The 7,323-nt window shown below is 38.4% G+C and overlaps 1 protein-coding gene and 1 pseudogene across 2 annotated transcripts in view; one reads left to right on the forward strand and one right to left on the reverse strand.

Annotated features, from left to right (window-relative positions):
• The window catches only part of LOC310738041 (uncharacterized protein), a 924,051-nt gene that overhangs the window by 220,678 nt on the left and 696,050 nt on the right, over positions 1–7,323 (forward strand). The window lies entirely within an intron of this gene.
• LOC310738272 (NLR family CARD domain-containing protein 3-like) overlaps positions 7,059–7,323 on the reverse strand; it is a 21,858-nt pseudogene continuing 21,593 nt past the window's right edge. The window contains exon 13 of the transcript XR_014538204.1: positions 7,059–7,204. The product of XR_014538204.1 is annotated as an NLR family CARD domain-containing protein 3-like (transcript). The remainder of the gene's footprint in view (positions 7,205–7,323) is intronic.

Consider the following 7,323-nt stretch of genomic DNA (forward strand, 5'->3'; position numbering starts at 1 on the left):
CCAACTCCCATGATTTCAGGAGCAAGGGGACATGTCTTCGCCAACAGTGTTATTGACTGCGTTTACCGGAACTGCAGCTTTTAATATCTCTGGAAAAACTTTGCACTTCATTTTAAAACTGGCAAGGAAATTAAGCTCACCGTATCAAACACTGGGAAACTCGCTGGATAATGTTAGAGCGGTGTTGTCGAACACAGAGATTCTCATCAAGTGTCCATGGTTTCAAAGGATCTGTTCGCGTACGTCAACTGGATCAGCAGATCAGATCAAAGGCAGCAAAAAACCTTTTAGTGGAATCTCTGTTCTAGCAGTTGGAGATTTTTTACCAACTCCCACCTTTAAGTAAATCAAAACCTCTGTGTGTGTGTAGGAAGGTGGTGTGCTGGACAACTGGAAAGACTATTTTTAAATAGTCAACCTGACATAAATCATGCTTTTGCGAAACTACTGAACAGAATCCGTGTGCAGCCAAAGCACGAGGCACTCACTAAAGAGGACAGTGCGTTGCTTGCTCCGTGTTTGACAAACCCCGTAGATTGTCCAAACAAAACACTGCACATTTTTGCTATCAACAAAAAAGTGCAGAAACACAACACTGCCATTGTAAATGCACTGCATCCTGACATCGTAAATGTGGAAGCTGAAGACTTTAGAAAAGGCCCATGAACAGGAGAGATGAAAAAACAGGGTAAACCTGTAAAAGACACAAATCAGGATTTACCTGACGTCATACAAGTTGCGGCTGGAGTACGTGTAATGCTAATGAGAAATCTGGACGTGGAGGACGGGCTCACTAATGGCAGTTTTGGAAAAATTGCCAAAATTGTCAGTGAAATAAAAGATGACAGTAAAGATAATCAGACTTAAAATGGACAATCCCAATGCTGGTCAGAAACACAGCAAAAGGCTACACTTACATTTGCAGCATTTAGCAGATGCCCTTATCCATAATGTGATTGATCTTGAGTTCCTCCTTATCAAGATCGATGCTCCAGTAACAGCGACAGTTGTGACTGTATACCGTCCACCAAATTACAGTTTCTCATTTCTTGCTGTTCGATTTTTATCATGCCCAAACGAAACTTAATTCTTAAAGAGGTTTTCCATACGATCTGCGATGCCCGTAGTGCCTTTCTGAATCACACCGCACACAGCAAATGTTCTTCTTCGGTTTATTGCAGGCAGCAGACACGTATATATACACACATTGGAAAGAAAGCTGACCTAAAGTTGTTTTCTGTTTAGACAAGAGGATATACTACTTGGAGATGTGTGAGCCCAGATAAAGACTCCCTGTTTACCTTACAGACTAACATTGTAAATATCCGATAGACACTGAACAGGCAAAGGAATGTGTGTGAAACAGTGTGAAAACCGTCTTAACACTGACAATGGCCACTTTAAATCATTTATGATTAAGCATCACACACCAAAACATAGGATGTTCTCCCTGGGAACAAAATCGGTGACATAAACTGCAAATGAAAAGATAAAGACAAATAAAAACATACAGATTCTATTTCATTTTGTCTCTACATGCATATAATCCTTCATCATCACCACTCCAATCGAGGCCTTTATGGCCTGTCTTACCATCGTCATCAAACATGGCAACATACAAAGTACAATTCCAACAATCAATACAAAAATCATTCCTAAAACAAAAAAGTGTTCAACACTCGTAAACAAACTCTTAATCTTCTTAAAAAACTTTGTTCAGCAGGTGTTTAACGTTCTTCAAGACATCATGAGACATTTGTTTCTCAGTTTGTTCAATATGTCTAATAGTATTATCAGGTATATGTAACAGTTTCTTCTTACTGAATAATGTATTCAAAGAGAATAAGAAAAATTTAGAGTGTAATTACTATGCACACATAGTTATAGAATTTAGACCTAGAGCAGGTATCAGGGTACGCTAAACTAAACAGTCAAGTGTGTCAGATCTTCACCCGGAGGTGGCCCCCTTTCTACTATAAAGAAAGGATCTTTCCGTGGGCTCTCATCTGTTTCAGCCCTGAATACTCACTTAGGCTGGCTTCTTAGGCCAACAGACCAATTAGTGTATAGATTAGGTGGGTGCTGTTTTGATCCTGCTTGCGTGTATCCACTGTGGCTGATAATCAGTCAGAACTCCAGTTCTGGTTACAGCTAGAACAGTCGCTGGACCAGATACTTCGGCTCACCGACCTTGGTAGGCTTCAGACTTCTTATCAGGACCTGCTGATTAGGCACAAAAGGGTGTGTTGGCTTATCTGTGGGCAGAGGAAGATTTAGTGAGACATCAGCACTGATAGAATTCAATTTCTTAACCAGGGCAGAAACGTAGTCATCCACCATCACTTCCAGGTTACCTAAGGAAGAAATGCCAGTGCGTCCCCTGACCCATGGGGTTGGGAAAGGCCAGCCCATTAGAATTTCAAAAGGTGACAGTTTAGTAGTTGAAGATGGGGTCATTCTCATTTCTGTGAGTACTGCCGGGAGAACAACAGTCCAATTTTGGCCTGTTTCAATGCAGGCTTTAGTAACACGTTCCTTAATGGTTCTGTTTGTTCTCTCTACCACTCCAGCTGACTGTGGGTGATAGGGAATATTAAAATGCCAATCAATTGCTAAGCTTTTAGCCAAAAGTTTTGTTACCTTTGAAGCAAAAGGTGTCTGTTATCACTTTCAATCATGCTAGGAATACCAAACCCAGAGATGATCTCTTTCGTTAATATTTTGACAACCATTTTAGCGTTCTCTATTGCACATGCAAATGCTTCTGGCCACTTGCTGAATCTGTCGACTATAACCAACAGGTATTTCAAATTTCCTACAGGTGGCATATGTGTAAAAATATATGGCCACTTTGGCAGGGAGTTGAACAGCATTTAAAAGGTTGCCTATGAGATTAAAATGTGCTATGGGCTTTCCATCAGCTGTTTTAAAGTCTCTTTACTTCCATGTTTCTGCAAAATCATGCACTACACCATAAGCATACTTAGAATCGGTGTATATAGTCACTACTTTATCTTCAGACAACTGACATGCTCTTGTAAGTGCGACCAACTCTGCAGCTGTGTGCAGATGTGTATGGTAATGATTTAGCTTCAACTATTACATCAGGTAATCTTACAACCGCATATTCACATAAATACACATCAGAAGGTTTTGAACATGAACATCTACATATAAGCAATCCCCCTCTTCCAGGGCCGTATCTAAAAGATCAGACCTACAAGAGGTCTCTTGTTCAATGTGTTTAAGACAATCATGTGCCTCGTCCAAACCATCTAAATCTATAAAATCTAGCAGATCACGCAGCATTACTACAGCTGAATGTGGCTGAGAAGAGGCTTAATGGTGAAGTTTTCTGTCTTCAAGAGTGTGGTTTCATAACCAGAGCTACGTTGTGCTGTCATATGTTGTGTGTTGAGGTTGTGTAAAATAGCTGTTAGTTGATGTGAGGTGTTCAGTATCAAAGGATGTGAAAGCACCGTTTTCTCAGCATCTCGGACCATCATAGCCGCAGCACGCGGAAAACCCTTGTGTTATGTTGTGTAAAGATTTAGAAAGATACACAACAGGGAGATATGTCACCGTGTTCCTGGGCCATAATCTCCACAGCCGTACCACCCTGTTCTTCACATAAAGGTGAAAAGGCTTAGTATCATTCTGAAGACCTAAAGCTGGAGCAGACTGTAGAGCCTTCTTAAGCCCAGTAAACCTGTCAGTCATTTCATGAATCCACAGAATGAGATGTGATGGAGGAGCTTTGTGATCAATAGCACTACGCAAAACTTTATCATGCTGTGTGCAGTCAGGGATCCATGCTCGCAGTAGTTCATCAGTCCCAAGAAGCTCTGCATCTGTTTCACAGTCTGAGGTCTTGAAAACCTGCTCACAAGCTGTACTCAGTCCTTATGTTAACACTGTGAATGAAAGTGTGTGTGTGACTTTTATTTATATATATTTACATATATATGTATTTATTTAACAACAATAAGATTATTATTATTTCAAATCGAGGAATTTAGAAAACATTTGAATTATTGTTATTCGGTAATAAAGTGCTGAATAAAATATAGGAATTTGTTATTGTTCTCCAGATTCATTCTAGTGATGCCAAACCCTCTCTGTATTATACAGTGCCTTGCAAAAGTATTGACCCCCCTTGGCGTTTTTCCTATTTTGTTGCCTTACAACTTGGAATTAAAATGTATTTTTATTTGGATTTCATGTAATGGACATACACAAAATAGTCCAAATTGGTGAAGTGAAATAAAAAAAATAACTTGTTTCAAAAAAATTCTAAAAAATAAATAACGGAAAAGTGGTGCATGCATATGTATTCACCCCCTTTGCTATTAAGCCTATAAATAAGATCTGGTGCAACCAATTACCTTCAGAAGTCACGTAATTACTTAAATATAGTCCACCTGTGCAATCTAAGTGTCACATGATCTCAGTATATATATATATATATATATATATATATATATATATATATATATATATATATATATATATATATATATATATATACACCTGTTCTGAAAGGCCCCAGAGTCTGCAACACCGTTAAGCAAGGGGCACCACCAAGCAAGCGGCACCATGAAGACCAAGGAGCTCGCCAAACAGGTCAGGGACAAAGTTGTGGAGAAGTACAGATGAGGGTTGGGCTATAAAAAAAATATCCAAAACTTTGAACATCCCACGGAGCACCATTAAAGCCATTATTTAAAAAATGGAAAGAATATGGCACCACAACAAACCTGGCAAGAGAGGGCCGCCCACCAAAACTCACGGACCAGGCAAGGAGGGCATTAATCAGAGAGGCAACAAAGAGACCAAAGATAACCCTGAAGGAGCTGCAAAGCTCCACAGTGGAGATTAGAGTATCTGTCCATAGGACCACGTTAAGCCGTACACTCCACAGAGCTGGGCTTTACAGAAGAGTGGCCAGAAAAAAGCCATTGCTTAAAGGAAAAAATAAGCAAACACGTTTGGTGTTCGCCAAAAGGCATGTGGGAGACTCCCCAAACATATGGAAGAAGGTACTCTGGTCAGATGAGACTAAAATTGAGCTTTTTGAACATCAGGGAAAGCACTATGTCTGGCGAAAAACCCAACACCTCTCATCACCCCGAGAACACCATCCCCACAGTGAAGCATGGTGGTGGCAGCAGCATGCTGTGGGGATGTTTAACATCAGCAGGGACTGGGAAACTGGTCAGAATTGAAGGAATGATGGATGGTGCTAAATACAGGGAAATTCTTGAGGGAAACCTGTTTCAGTCTTCCAGAGATTGGAGACTGGGACGGAGGTTCACCTTTCAGCAGGACAATGACCCTAAGCATACTGCTAAAGCAACACTCGAGTGATTTAAGGGGAAACATTTAAATGTCTTGGAATGGCCTAGTCAAAGCCCAGACCTCAATCCAATTGACAATCTGTGGTATGACTTAAAGATTGCTGTACACCAGCGGAACCCATCCAACTTGAAGGAGCTGGAGCAGTTTTGCCTTGAAGAATGGGCAAAAATCCCAGTGGCTAGATGTGCCAAGCTTATAGATACATACCCCAAGAGACTTGCAGCTGTAATTGCTGTAAGTATTGACTTTGGGGGGGTGAATAGTTATGCATGCTCAAGGTTTTTTTTGTCTTATTTCTTGTTTGTTTCACAATAAAAAATATTTTGCATCTTTAAAGTGGTAGGCATGTTGTGTAAATCAAATGATACAAACCCCCAAAAAATCCATTTTATTTCCCGGTTGTAAGGCAACAAAATAGGAAAAACGCCATGGGGGGTCAATACTTTTGCAATGCACTGTATTCTGAAAAATATTTGGGTCTTATTTCAACAGGAATGTCAACTGTCAAGCTCAAGCTCAAATGTCAAGCAGAGGAGTAAAATGTAAAGGTTGTTAAGGACCTCACTATGTCTATAAAATAAACATCATTTAATTAATATAAAAGTAAATATTTAATAGTGATTTTAACAGTTCCATCTGATTCGCTGCCCACTGCTGCTGAAAATTCCACTTTGCTAATGTCAGTAAAGTTACTTAAATATGTTCATTTACACCCTCATATATATACTTTAAAATATCACACTAATCACACTGACTCTATATTTATTTACATTACTTTTGTGTGACTGATTAAACATTATATGTAGCTAATATGTAGCATAATATAGCTAATAACAAAATAGTTTTGTGTCCATATTTGATTTAAATAATCATCCAAATATTAACACTTAAAATAAACAATCTTAACTTTGGCAAAAAAAGTCTTTGATAATGTCTTTATTCACAATATTGTTATTTGTATATTTTAACATCTAAGAATGTTATCATTATTATTATTATTATTATTATTATTATTATTATATTTTAACATTGACTGATAATATATTTTACACAGTCTGGCTGTCCACTTGACAAAAGTTTGTTTTGTCAAGTGGACATATATTAGTAGTCAATGTTATGTTATTCTTATTATTCTTATATTTTAATAGTTAATGCTCCGTATCTATAAACTAAAGCAAGACTTACTGTAAGTAAATGAATCAGCAGGAGGAGCAGCTCAGTGAGGAAATGTCCAGTAGATAATTAAACTAATATACAGTCATCACACTAAACCATATGATATCTTCTACATCTCCATGGTTACAACATGAGGCGCTTCTGAGCAAAGAATGGGCTTCTGTTGATAATAAACTTTTAAGATAAAACTTTATTCATGGGGAAATTTCCAAAAAGTGGTGTAGAAAGAAAGAAAGAAAGAAAGAAAGAAGAGTTAATAAAACTCCATTTATTTTTCTTCTATACTTTATATGAAATGATTAGTTTTATGGGTGTTTTTGTAGGAAATATTATATAATACATCATATACATATTATATACATCCAGGTGTGTGTGTGTGTGTGTGTGTGTGTGTGTGTGTGTGTGTGTGTGTGTGTGCACTAAAGATGGCACTGATCCCATACTGGGTTGATCACCTGATACTAGTAAGAAATTGAGATCAGATCAGAGAGAAAATAAAGAATGATTGGGTCTGATCCTGTACACAATACATGTGATTTGGACTCCTTCTGCTCTGGGCTTTTTCACATCAACTCCTCAGATCCTGTAGATAAACGTGTTCTCGGTTTGCAGACACGGAAATACAGGAACACTGGAGTCTTCACACACAATTGTTCATCACCAGTAAACACTACAAGAGAAAGAAGTGAATCAGTAACAGAAAACTAGAAGGTGGTGTTTGATGATCAGCAGCAGGTAATTATCTCTGCTTCAAGGAAACCAGGATTTGATTCCAGTCATAAAAGGACT

Source organism: Silurus aristotelis, assembly GCF_946808225.1.
Source record: "Silurus aristotelis genome assembly, chromosome: 15".
NCBI classification, from domain to species: Eukaryota; Metazoa; Chordata; class Actinopteri; order Siluriformes; family Siluridae; genus Silurus; species Silurus aristotelis.